Genomic DNA, 14,197 nt, shown 5'->3' on the forward strand with positions numbered 1-14,197 from the left:
GTTACGAAACACGCGGCAGTCCTCGTTCCTGGGAACCGAAGAACACGACGTTTCGGACCTACGCCAACGAAACGCGAAGCGTCTACGACACGAACGGTAAGAAAATAAAAAAAAAAAGAAACTAACGATAGTTGGCTCGTTAACTTACGTTAGAGAGAGAAAATTTTCCGTTGATCGGTGTTCGTGCGCTCGTTAAAAGAACGTTACGGGTTCGGCAGCTGTCGGGGCGGGTGGGTACAACAATCGTTGCATTATGGGCGCCGCGACTGCCGAAAGGCTGGGTTCAACGCCCTTTTGATGCACTCCGAAACTCCTTTCCTTCCGCTCCTTCGCCCTCCTTCCACGATCGATAAAGCCTGACCGTGAAAACGCGACGAATGTGCACGACGACGTCCAGTCGATTTTCAAGCTCCCCTCTTCCTACACCGCCCTTCCTCCTTCCCACTCGCACGCGGCTCGAACGCTTCTCGTTCGCTCCCTCTCTCTCTGGCCATCTCGTTTTCCGTCTATCCGTCACTGTTTTACCCGCACGTGCGCCGTACCGCGACTCTCGTCAACAACTGACAACCATTCGGCCATCTTCGGCGATCCTCGTCGCTTTTCGGTCGTGCAGATGGTGTAACGTCGTTGCAGCGTGGTGTCGTGAGTGTCAATTGAAATTTTTGCTTGATTTTTTTCAACGAAATTTGCACTTGTCATCGAGTATAATGATTCTCGAATGTCGTAATCGATCGACGCGGATCAAGGGGAAAGAACAGGCGATAGAAACGAGCAATTCGCGCGTATACAGGGAGCGTGTTGACGGCCACAGCGGCGACGAGGTGGACTGGGACAGGTCAAGGACCTGGACTGCAACGATACGAGAGCAAATCTTATGCTCTAATGAGTTGTAGACAGAAATGGCGTTTCGTCGTATTCATCGATGTTTGAAAGAGTTATTTTTTATGCCCGTAATAATGCCATTATCACGAATGTGCCAGAGAATAGAGTATGTTTCGTGAAAGACTCTATCAGAGCGTTGTAAAATTGTTATGGAATAACAACGTTTCTAATCACGTGTATTTACAACAAATTCAAAAACAAGTGTATTCTACTACCAGATATCAATAAAAGGAAAATAAATTATCTCTCTTTTTCATATAATACTCGATAATAAAAACGATCTCTATATGTCAATTCTTATATATGCAGTTTCACGTTTACCCTTCGCGTGATAGCAAATAACTTTAAATAACTTTAAACAATTTAATATCGTGTGCTACAATAAATTAACGAATACCGTTTACTTCGTATTTGATTGTTCTACTTTTCACCGAACCCGTTAACGTAAAAGCTATTTCCGCTTTTTGAGCTTCCTTTTGTGTCAGGCCACAATTCGAATAATGTTTATAATTGCTCGATTGTGTAGCCACTCGACTGCGATAATTCCAGCGTTAAAAAGGGAACTTGGTTCGAGGGAGGTAGCTCGTACGTACGTAGCTTTCTATCTGTCTCAAATTTCAGAAATACATATGGAATATAATTATCGTCTTTCGCGCATCTGCATATACAAGAGATGCATTTCGATACTCGAAGATTCCGTCGCATTATGTAAATATATTCTCTATTACTCTGCTTTCTTCCATGATATCGAAAATTCGAGATATTTCGATAAAAAAACTTTTACTACAAACTTATTGGATTCATCCTACTTTAAAATTCCAAACCTTATTTCTCTAGATTAAAAAAAAAAAAAAAAAGAAAGAAAGAAAGAAAAGAAAGATTTAAAAGTTCGTTTTAAATACCTCTAAACCTCTTTATTTAAAATCTCGTTAACTGCATTCCAGACAGATGACGTCGTTCGAAAGACTTACAATTGAAAATAGTCTCCATCGACCGAGAATAAACTCCGATCATCCCGTATCGAGAGATACACGTGTATACCCCGTATACCTTTCCCTCTAAAAATAATATCACCCTTGAAATCCGAAAAAGCCGCGGCCCGTCGCAAAGGCCCGAGAAGAAGAACGATCCGAAGAATATCTCTCTACTAGTACCGAAAAAAACTTTCGTTGAGAACGTATAACTCTCGACGGATAAGTGCACACCGCACATTACGTACGCGCATGCGCATGCGCACCTAAATGTGTTCACGTGTTGCGTGTCCTTATCGTCACTGAGAGAATTCGTTACGAATATTATACTTGGCCGTCTATCGTTCCATATATTCCATGGCCTACGCGGTCTAGGCTAGATTCTTGCGCGAGGCGAAACGAGAGAGGCGCGTCACTAGCCGCGAAAGTGACAGAGACAGCTAGAACGGGAGCGGCGGTGGGGAGGGGGAGAGAGAGATTCAGCTCCATCTGGCGGAGGTGCATGGCGATATTGGCTCACCGTGTTCACACGTACACGCCGCGGCACGCTGTAGTGTGCCGTGTGTACACGAGGCTGGTCGGTCGGTGTGCGTGCGTTCCACAGCGTAGACGGGTCGTTGACCCCCACGGCGCGCTCTGCGCTACACGTATTCCAAACTACACAAAACATAACGTGTCTCGGTAACGCTTTACAGGCCGTTTCGAATTTAATCTGACGCTAGTGCGGTGTGCATGCGCAATCGCGCGGTCGCCGCGAAGAAACACGCTTGTCTAGCGGTGTCTAAAGGAAGAGGAGAGAGAAAGAGAGAGAGGGATGGGATAGGGAGAAAGAAGGGAAAAAAAAAAAGAGGAGATTTAAGACGCGAGGGGCGCGAGAGAGACGATCGATCGGTTACAAAGCGACCGTAAGATAGTAGGATTGGTTCTCGAGCGTGCGGAATGGTCCCCGGCCGTTCGTGGATTCGTTCGCCGGTTTCCCGATCGGGGAATAGACACGAGTCTTGTTTACCCCTTGCGCGACCCGCGCTACTGATTAAGGAGACGATACACTCGCAGGGGAATCCTGACATTTTATTATGTTACTAGCTTCGATTCTTCTTTATTGCTCTTTATTTCTCGTAATAAGGAGTTTATTAAGAGCGATCGAATTTTATAGTTTTATAATATGTAAAATCGTGTTTGTTGTTACATCTACAATTCTGATTGAAATTTTGGATCACTTTAAAACGCGTTGACAAATGAACGTTAATCAGAGAAACTGGAGGGTGCTGAAACCGACCTATTGTAGCTGTTCCGCGATATGTTGGTTCGCAGTTAATTTCGACAATTAGCAAGCGGGGGTTCGTTGGAGATATTGGAAATAGATTAGGGAAACGATGAACACGAGGGACGTTCAATTTGACACTTGGAAAGTGTCAAAAATTATCTCTTCGTAATTTCTTTTATCATCATCATACGTGATACGTATTACTTTTATCGTGATAAATCAATTATATATCGATTAATATTAATATCAACCTAACGTAAATTATATCTATTTTTTCTCCCAACAATTGTCTATTCAAATACGATTCCAACTTTCCCACCCATGTGTACACACAGACGCGGAAACGAGAGCATTTAGATACTAATCGGTCGCACGTGACTTTCTCCGGCTCGCGCGACAGTTTCATACGGCGGAGGCCAGTGACGCTCCCTTTCTATAATTAATCTTAAAACCGTTCAAGCCGGCGAGGAGCGCGAGTGTCAGTTTTAAACGGTCAGCTTTCCGATCTCTCATCTGATTAGGACAACGTCGCACGCCTCCTCGCGCCCCCTTTCCCCCGTTCCTTGCTCTCTTTCCTTCTTTCGCCGACAGATGGATTCCCGATCGTCGACCTATGCTCGATCACAATCAATTCGGCACGCGGACGAAGCGCGTCGCTGTTGTAGCGTACACAATTGCCGAATCTACTACAGATGTGCAAACGATGTTGCAAAAGTGGTTGAAAAGTAAACGCCCATTTGATATCGATTTCGATATCTTTCTTTCTTCTTCCTCTCTCGAATATACGTAATTCTCGGGCGAAATATATATATAACGTTCCGTTGGGGCACGGATATTACCAGATATATATATATATGCATCTGTTCCCCGGTGGTTGTTTGCTCAGCGTGCTCACGACTCGTTATCGGCTCGAGGCCGATGTCACGGTGAAAATTGAAAAGCAGCTGCTGCCGCTGCCGCTGCTGTCGCTGCTGCTTTCGTCCGGGGTGGGGGAAGGGAAGGAGGTGGGGGAAGGGGACTTATCTGTTCCCTGGGCGTGTGGCTCCGACGTGTGGACGGGTTCTATTATTAACGGTGTCTCAAGGAATTTCTGGTTCCACGGTCACAGCGGAATTTTTACGCTTCTCGGCATTGTCCCGTTACTAATGACCCGTGACTCTGAATTAGAACTCTATTTCTGCGACGGTCTGATATCCGAGATCGCAGGGAGTGCGTGGGCGTGATACCTTTTCTTTCCACGTTTCTTTTTTTTTCTTCTTCCTTCCTCCGAGCGAATTTTAACTCGATCGTTAAACAGAGCTTTATTGTTATTTGTCGCTCCCGCTGTGTATTTTTAAAACGGTTTATCGCATCTTCGTACGTATTACTTTACGAAAGTAATCGCTTTAACTTTGAAAGAAGGAATTTGTTGTCCTTTCGAAAGTTTCTAATTTTCAAATCATCATACGAAAAAAAATGTTGAACGATTCAATGACGGTATTTTTAGAGAATCTCTTCTTTCTCTATCAGAGTCCATGATATTTTTTTCTTTTTTTCTTTTCGTCCACTTATCACGAACCACGAAGCTTTGTTCTTTCGGATCGATAGAGAGGAAAAGAGAGGGAAAGGAAAAAGAGAAAGATTATTGGAAACGATTTGTCTCCTTATTATTTCGAATTATCGACCTTTAAGAGGAGAATATAATCTTGAAATTGCTTTCTTTCGACGAAGCAAGAACGTTTCTCTCGTAAAAATGATTCGCCAACATGTTTTTCCTTTTTTTTTTAAAAATTTACAGTTTTTACAGATTAGCTCGCGAAAGTACCTAAACTTACACGTTTCTTTCACGATTAGATAGAAAGCGCAAGTGTTAGTGTCTAACCTTTCGTTTGAATAAATATACTTAAAAATTAGTTTTCAAACTTAGTTCGTTCAAACGAATCGAAGCAACAACGTCGCAGAAAAATTTTCGAGTATTCACGACGAACGGTCTTCCGCTCTTTTCGAAAAATTAGTTTCAAGGTTGGAGAGCTGGGTTATCGCCCCAAAAACAATTCCATTTCTAGAATTAATCGTGGAAAGCAATAACACCGGTCTCTCCACCGCGCGGTATCGTTGTCAACGCGATTACACGCTCGCGAACGAAACAATTACTCGTGTCGTTCCACGATAGCGCAACAGCTATCGAGGAATACGTGTCAAAGGCCGTCCCTGACCGGCACCACTGTGGCGTGCGGCCACCGTGCTCGCGCGCGCGCGCACACACAGAAATTGACGGCATTAAGAAAGGCAGGCTAAATCGTATCCTGTCATAATTGCTCGCAGTTTAACCCAATTCGCCTACGCGCTTACCGATTTCTTACCTTCTTTCTCCATCCCTTCTCATTCTTCACGATCGAAAATAATTATTCCCACCTGATTTTATATATCGAGGAAAAAATAAGTAATTTTTACCACGTGAAATCTACGTAACCTAAAAAAATAGAAAGGAAGGGTGACAGTCGAGGTGAGGGAAGGGTTAATTCAGCAGGAGGAATGACCTCTCGAATGTAGGTTATTCTCTCAGGGGGTCGATTTTTCGAATAAACTCGAAAGGGGTCCCCTCGCGGAAGGGCTCTGCGTCGATCAAACTTCCCTCCTCCTCCTCCTCCTCTTTCTCCTCCCCTTCACAGCACGGGGAAAATGGAGAAAGACAATCGAACCGCGGGACAAAGGCACTGATTAAAAAAAAGAAAAAAGGGAAAAAAGGAGAGAGAGAAAAAAGGGGTCTAGTATCCTTGGATGCAGTTGGTCGCGGGGTAGGTTGTTAGGTTGCCAAGCGACAAACCGTACGTTGACCTACCCCATCGTTCGGGGCCGCGTGTAACGCGTACATCACTGCTGGCACACACGTTGTCATGGATACTGCGTAGCCCCGTAACTGGAAATCATCTTCCTCGATATGGAAGCCGAACGATCGCCGAAACCTCTTTTAAAAACTTCCTCCCCCCTTCGAGAGACCTCCTCTCCAAAATGAATCTATCTACTCGAGAACATGTTCGAGATTGTTCCAAGGTAGAATTCGTTCGTTGAAGGAAAACTTGGAGGTCGAGGAAACGCAAGCCCAGACACGTGGATATACCGATCGTAAAAGGGGCTTCTGAAGAAGGATGACATTCGTTTCTCGAGTCGAAAAAAGAAGAAGAAGAAGAAGAAGGAAAAGGATTGTAAAAGTAATGTGATTAAGGAAGATGGAAAAGAATACATGGAAATAAGCACGATATACTTGTTGCGTATCTCTCACTGATTATACGCTTTAATTCTCGCCTCCTCTATACACACCTTCCAAATCATCCGATATTTTCCGAAATAAAGGAGCCTCCACACAAGAGACAAGGAAGGAAGGATACAGGATCGAGCCAATACACATACACACACACGTATATAGTATAAGCCAAAAGAAGAAGACGAAGAGGAAGAAGGAAAAGGATTGTAAAAGTAATGTGATTAAGGAAGATGGAAAAGAATACACGGAAATAAGCACGTTCCTTAAGCACTTCGATAATTGTAATAACATCGCTCTCAATGATATACCGACTTGTTGCGTATCTCTCACTGATTATACGCTTTAATTCTCGCCTCCTCTACACCTTCCAAATCATCCTTGCATCCGATATTTTCCGAAATAAAGGAGCCTCCACACGGAGACAAGGAAGGAAGGATACAGGATCGAGCCAATACACATATACATATATACCAGAAGCCAAAAGAAGAAGACGAAGAAGCGGAGGCAGTCGATAGCGACGCGTTGCACCAGGAGGCGACGAAAGGCGGATTCGGTGTGTGGATTCGACTCGGTCGTTGAACCCTCTCTCCAACGAGAGAGAAAGAGAAAGAGATGGAGACTCGGTACAGTCTTAAGGGAGAGGGCGGCCGAGTCGAGGGGTGGTTCTCGAGCGAGAGGTCCCCCGATTCATTAACGCGGGGGCGGCCACGTTGACGGTGTGTCTGGTAACAGGAGGGGGGGAGGGACGCGCGCTCGCGCGCGGCGTGCCACGTTTTGAGGGTCACGTTCACAGCGCAGCATCCCCCCTCCCCTCCCGGCGGCGGATGGTGGTCGATTCGGTCGGTGGTTGCGCGAGGTCCGGGCCTCGGTTGGCGAACTTGGTGGGGCGAGGGGGTCGATGCCGATGCACAGCTGAGCAGCCGTCGTCGTCGGTCGATGCAACTGCACGCCTCCTCCAAAACCCTTCGCTCCTCCTCTCTCCTTCTCTACCCACCCTCTCTCTCTCTCTCTCTCTCTCTTTCTCGGGCATCCCTCGGTCAACGACCTCCGCGAGCTAACGCACCGACGACTCTCTCCACTCGTTCTCTCTCTCTCGTACCGCCTCCCCGAACCGTCCTCCCCCTCTCCCCTCCGCTCCTCCTCCTCCTCCGTTCCTTCTCTCGCGGTTCGCGCTCTGCAGTTTGTTTACATCGGTGCAGGACTTTTAATCGCGATCGATTCTCCAACCGTCCCGTCCCGTCCCGTTCCGTTCGGCGATTCGTCGGGGAAACGACGATGAAGGGATCGCGGTCGAGGACGGTCCAAGGTAACCGCGATCGCTGCGACGATGACGAAAGGATGTGGTTGTGGTGGTGGTTGTTGTTGTGGTGGTGAGATAGGGATGGTCGATGACCGAGAGGGCGATCTTTCGGCGTTTGTTTGGACGAAGGGAGGGGGAGGAGGAGGAGGCTGGATCTTCCGTTCCGGTCGCCAGGGTCAATGCGTTGGTTCGCCGGCGAAGTTCTAGTTCGCGATTCCTGAGAGGGAGGCTGGCATATTGGACGCTCGAGGTATGAAAGTTGCAGTCCCGGTTTCTTTTTCTTCTTTTTTAGGGCTGGATAGAGAACGCTTCTTGCTTTTGAGAGGCCTCTTTTTTTTCTTTTTTTTCCTTTCCTTTTCGCATGGTTTCGAAAACTCGGTAATCTAATTTTCCAATCTTTCTTCTTCTATTATTTTGCGATTCTTTTTTCTTTTCTATGGAATTGTTGCGCACGGCTTAAGAAGAATCTTTCCTTCTCGAATAATTTTACGCGTGTTTACGATATCCCCTCGAAAGATTCGAAAGAGAAACAAAGGGACAAAAATAAAATTACACGACAAAAAAGAAGATTCTTCCACTCCTCGGCCGTCAATTTCTTAAAACCGTTCATCCGTTTCCCGGTCGTTTCGATAAAAAAGGAGAAGCCGGATCGTAAATACGTCCGCAAGTCAAAACACGCGGCGGACACCAATTTTCTCATCCTTTCTTCTTCTCTCTTTCTTCTCGAGATCGAAATATACGGAGGAGGAGCTCGATTGATGCAAGTATCCCTCGAGGACGCGTCAGTTTCGACGTCCTCCCTCCTCAACCCCCGTCTCCTTTCTTTCTCCAAAATCGAAACCTTCTTCGATGAATTATTCGAAAGGGTTGAACCTCGACTCGTTTTATTCTCGAACCAGAGTTTTCCATACGAAATTATAGAAAGAATAATATATGGACGAGGAGGAAAAGTGTTGATGAAGTCTGGCCTTCTCCTTTTCCTGACTCGAACTTAAGTTTCTGTAAAGAGGCTAAGTTAAACAAGATTTTGGGAAGACTGGGTCGAGGAAACGGAAGGAAACCTATATTTCTGTACAATTCTTCTCAATTAATGATACCTTCATTTTTATTTTCATTTTCGAAAGGACAAAACCTAGTCCATCTTCAGAAGCCAGGCTATCTACCCTGACCATCCGCAACTCTCCCTGCAGAAAACATCTTGCCTCTCCACTCCCCCCTCCCTTTTGCTATTTGAATCTCGACTCGTTTTATTCTCGAACCAGAATTTTCCATACGAAATTATAGAAAGAATAATATATGGACGAGAAGGAAAACTGTTGATGAAGTCTGGCTTTCTCCTTTTCCTGACTCGAACTTAAGTTTCTGTAAAGAGGCTAAGTTAAACAAGATTTTGGGAAGACTGGGTCGAGGAAACGGAAGGAAACCTATATTTCTGTACAATTCTTCTCAATTAATGATACCTTCATTTTTATTTTCATTTTCGAAAGGACAAAACCTAGTCCATCTTCAGAAGCCAGGCTATCTACCCTGACCATCCGCAACTCTCCCTGCAGAAAACATCTTGCCTCTCCACTCCCCCTCCCTTTTGCTATTTGAATCTCGACTCGTTTTATTCTCGAACCAGAATTTTCCATACGAAATTATAGAAAGAAGAATATATGGACGAGGAGGAAAACTGTTGATGAAGTCTGGCTTTCTCCTCTTCCTGACTCGAAGTTAAATTTCTGTAAAGAGGCTAAGTTAAACAAGATTTTGGGAAGACTGGGTCGAGGAAACGGAAGGGAACCTATATTTCTGTACAATTCTTCTCAATTAATGATACCTTCATTTTTATTTTCATTTTCGAAAGGACAAAACCTAGTCCATCTTCAGAAGCCAGGCTATCTACCCTGACCATCCGCAACTCACCCTGCAGAAAACATCTTGCCTCTCCACTCCCCCTCCCTTTTCCTATTTGAATCTCGACTCGTTTTATTCTCGAACCAGAGTTTTCCATACGAAATTATAGAAAGAATAATATATGGACGAGAAGGAAAACTGTTGATGAAGTCTGGCTTTCTCCTCTTCCTGACTCGAACTTAAGTTTCTGTAAAGAGGCTAAGTTAAACAAGATTTTGGGAAGACTGGGTCGAGGAAACGGAAGGAAACCTATATTTCTGTACAATTCTTCTCAATTAATGATACCTTCATTTTTATTTTCATTTTCGAAAGGACAAAACCTAGTCCATCTTCAGAAGCCAGGCTATCTACCCTGACCATCCGCAACTCTCCCTGCAGAAAACATCTTGCCTCTCCACTCCCCCCTCCCTTTTGCTATTTGAATCTCGACTCGTTTTATTCTCGAACCAGAATTTTCCATACGAAATTATAGAAAGAATAATATATGGACGAGAAGGAAAACTGTTGATGAAGTCTGGCTTTCTCCTTTTCCTGACTCGAACTTAAGTTTCTGTAAAGAGGCTAAGTTAAACAAGATTTTGGGAAGACTGGGTCGAGGAAACGGAAGGAAACCTATATTTCTGTACAATTCTTCTCAATTAATGATACCTTCATTTTTATTTTCATTTTCGAAAGGACAAAACCTAGTCCATCTTCAGAAGCCAGGCTATCTACCCTGACCATCCGCAACTCTCCCTGCAGAAAACATCTTGCCTCTCCACTCCCCCCTCCCTTTTGCTATTTGAATCTCGACTCGTTTTATTCTCGAACCAGAATTTTCCATACGAAATTATAGAAAGAAGAATATATGGACGAGGAGGAAAACTGTTGATGAAGTCTGGCTTTCTCCTCTTCCTGACTCGAAGTTAAATTTCTGTAAAGAGGCTAAGTTAAACAAGATTTTGGGAAGACTGGGTCGAGGAAACGGAAGGGAACCTATATTTCTGTACAATTCTTCTCAATTAATGATACCTTCATTTTTATTTTCATTTTCGAAAGGACAAAACCTAGTCCATCTTCAGAAGCCAGGCTATCTACCCTGACCATCCGCAACTCACCCTGCAGAAAACATCTTGCCTCTCCACTCCCCCCTCCCTTTTCCTATTTGAATCTCGACTCGTTTTATTCTCGAACCAGAGTTTTCCATACGAAATTATAGAAAGAATAATATATGGACGAGAAGGAAAACTGTTGATGAAGTCTGGCTTTCTCCTCTTCCTGACTCGAACTTAAGTTTCTGTAAAGAGGCTAAGTTAAACAAGATTTTGGGAAGACTGGGTCGAGGAAACGGAAGGAAACCTATATTTCTGTACAATTCTTCTCAATTAATGATACCTTCATTTTTATTTTCATTTTCGAAAGGACAAAACCTAGTCCATCTTCAGAAGCCAGGCTATCTACCCTGACCATCCGCAACTCTCCCTGCAGAAAACATCTTGCCTCTCCACTCCCCCCTCCCTTTTGCTATTTGAATCTCGACTCGTTTTATTCTCGAACCAGAATTTTCCATACGAAATTATAGAAAGAATAATATATGGACGAGAAGGAAAACTGTTGATGAAGTCTGGCTTTCTCCTTTTCCTGACTCGAACTTAAGTTTCTGTAAAGAGGCTAAGTTAAACAAGATTTTGGGAAGACTGGGTCGAGGAAACGGAAGGAAACCTATATTTCTGTACAATTCTTCTCAATTAATGATACCTTCATTTTTATTTTCATTTTCGAAAGGACAAAACCTAGTCCATCTTCAGAAGCCAGGCTATCTACCCTGACCATCCGCAACTCTCCCTGCAGAAAACATCTTGCCTCTCCACTCCCCCCTCCCTTTTGCTATTTGAATCTCGACTCGTTTTATTCTCGAACCAGAATTTTCCATACGAAATTATAGAAAGAAGAATATATGGACGAGGAGGAAAACTGTTGATGAAGTCTGGCTTTCTCCTCTTCCTGACTCGAAGTTAAATTTCTGTAAAGAGGCTAAGTTAAACAAGATTTTGGGAAGACTGGGTCGAGGAAACGGAAGGGAACCTATATTTCTGTACAATTCTTCTCAATTAATGATACCTTCATTTTTATTTTCATTTTCGAAAGGACAAAACCTAGTCCATCTTCAGAAGCCAGGCTATCTACCCTGACCATCCGCAACTCACCCTGCAGAAAACATCTTGCCTCTCCACTCCCCCCTCCCTTTTCCTATTTGAATCTCGACTCGTTTTATTCTCGAACCAGAGTTTTCCATACGAAATTATAGAAAGAATAATATATGGACGAGAAGGAAAACTGTTGATGAAGTCTGGCTTTCTCCTCTTCCTGACTCGAACTTAAGTTTCTGTAAAGAGGCTAAGTTAAACAAGATTTTGGGAAGACTGGGTCGAGGAAACGGAAGGAAACCTATATTTCTGTACAATTCTTCTCAATTAATGATACCTTCATTTTTATTTTCATTTTCGAAAGGACAAAACCTAGTCCATCTTCAGAAGCCAGGCTATCTACCCTGACCATCCGCAACTCTCCCTGCAGAAAACATCTTGCCTCTCCACTCCCCCCTCCCTTTTGCTATTTGAATCTCGACTCGTTTTATTCTCGAACCAGAATTTTCCATACGAAATTATAGAAAGAAGAATATATGGACGAGGAGGAAAACTGTTGATGAAGTCTGGCTTTCTCCTCTTCCTGACTCGAAGTTAAATTTCTGTAAAGAGGCTAAGTTAAACAAGATTTTGGGAAGACTGGGTCGAGGAAACGGAAGGGAACCTATATTTCTGTACAATTCTTCTCAATTAATGATACCTTCATTTTTATTTTCATTTTCGAAAGGACAAAACCTAGTCCATCTTCAGAAGCCAGGCTATCTACCCTGACCATCCGCAACTCACCCTGCAGAAAACATCTTGCCTCTCCACTCCCCCCTCCCTTTTCCTATTTGAATCTCGACTCGTTTTATTCTCGAACCAGAGTTTTCCATACGAAATTATAGAAAGAATAATATATGGACGAGAAGGAAAACTGTTGATGAAGTCTGGCTTTCTCCTCTTCCTGACTCGAACTTAAGTTTCTGTAAAGAGGCTAAGTTAAACAAGATTTTGGGAAGACTGGGTCGAGGAAACGGAAGGAAACCTATATTTCTGTACAATTCTTCTCAATTAATGATACCTTCATTTTTATTTTCATTTTCGAAAGGACAAAACCTAGTCCATCTTCAGAAGCCAGGCTATCTACCCTGACCATCCGCAACTCTCCCTGCAGAAAACATCTTGCCTCTCCACTCCCCCCTCCCTTTTGCTATTTGAATCTCGACTCGTTTTATTCTCGAACCAGAATTTTCCATACGAAATTATAGAAAGAATAATATATGGACGAGAAGGAAAACTGTTGATGAAGTCTGGCTTTCTCCTTTTCCTGACTCGAACTTAAGTTTCTGTAAAGAGGCTAAGTTAAACAAGATTTTGGGAAGACTGGGTCGAGGAAACGGAAGGAAACCTATATTTCTGTACAATTCTTCTCAATTAATGATACCTTCATTTTTATTTTCATTTTCGAAAGGACAAAACCTAGTCCATCTTCAGAAGCCAGGCTATCTACCCTGACCATCCGCAACTCTCCCTGCAGAAAACATCTTGCCTCTCCACTCCCCCCTCCCTTTTGCTATTTGAATCTCGACTCGTTTTATTCTCGAACCAGAATTTTCCATACGAAATTATAGAAAGAAGAATATATGGACGAGAAGGAAAACTGTTGATGAAGTCTGGCTTTCTCCTCTTCCTGACTCGAACTTAAGTTTCTGTAAAGAGGCTAAGTTAAACAAGATTTTGGGAAGACTGGGTCGAGGAAACGGAAGGAAACCTATATTTCTGTACAATTCTTCTCAATTAATGATACCTTCATTTTTATTTTCATTTTCGAAAGGACAAAACCTAGTCCATCTTCAGAAGCCAGGCTATCTACCCTGACCATCCGCAACTCTCCCTGCAGAAAACATCTTGCCTCTCCACTCCCCCCTCCCTTTTGCTATTTGAATCTCGACTCGTTTTATTCTCGAACCAGAATTTTCCATACGAAATTATAGAAAGAATAATATATGGACGAGAAGGAAAACTGTTGATGAAGTCTGGCTTTCTCCTTTTCCTGACTCGAACTTAAGTTTCTGTAAAGAGGCTAAGTTAAACAAGATTTTGGGAAGACTGGGTCGAGGAAACGGAAGGAAACCTATATTTCTGTACAATTCTTCTCAATTAATGATACCTTCATTTTTATTTTCATTTTCGAAAGGACAAAACCTAGTCCATCTTCAGAAGCCAGGCTATCTACCCTGACCATCCGCAACTCTCCCTGCAGAAAACATCTTGCCTCTCCACTCCCCCCTCCCTTTTGCTATTTGAATCTCGACTCGTTTTATTCTCGAACCAGAATTTTCCATACGAAATTATAGAAAGAATAATATATGGACGAGAAGGAAAACTGTTGATGAAGTCTGGCTTTCTCCTTTTCCTGACTCGAACTTAAGTTTCTGTAAAGAGGCTAAGTTAAACAAGATTTTGGGAAGACTGGGTCGAGGAAACGGAAGGAAACCTATATTTCTGTACAATTCTTCTCAATTA

The 14,197-nt window shown here is 43.4% G+C and overlaps 1 protein-coding gene across 11 annotated transcripts in view; it reads left to right on the forward strand.

Moving 5' to 3' along the window:
• Nucleotides 1–14,197, forward strand: part of LOC410925 (hormone receptor 4) — a 154,369-nt gene that overhangs the window by 40,972 nt on the left and 99,200 nt on the right. Inside the window, exon 1 of one of the 11 annotated variants that reach the window (XM_026439495.1) lies at nt 7,823–7,914. The exons of the other annotated variants lie outside the window; for them this stretch is intronic. The gene's annotated coding sequence lies outside the window, so the exon portion shown is untranslated. Of the gene's footprint in view, nt 1–7,822; nt 7,915–14,197 lie in introns of those variants that run through there. 11 annotated transcript variants of the gene reach the window in all.

The sequence above is a fragment of the Apis mellifera genome, linkage group LG3 (assembly GCF_003254395.2).
Source record: "Apis mellifera strain DH4 linkage group LG3, Amel_HAv3.1, whole genome shotgun sequence".
Classification (NCBI taxonomy): Eukaryota; Metazoa; Arthropoda; class Insecta; order Hymenoptera; family Apidae; genus Apis; species Apis mellifera.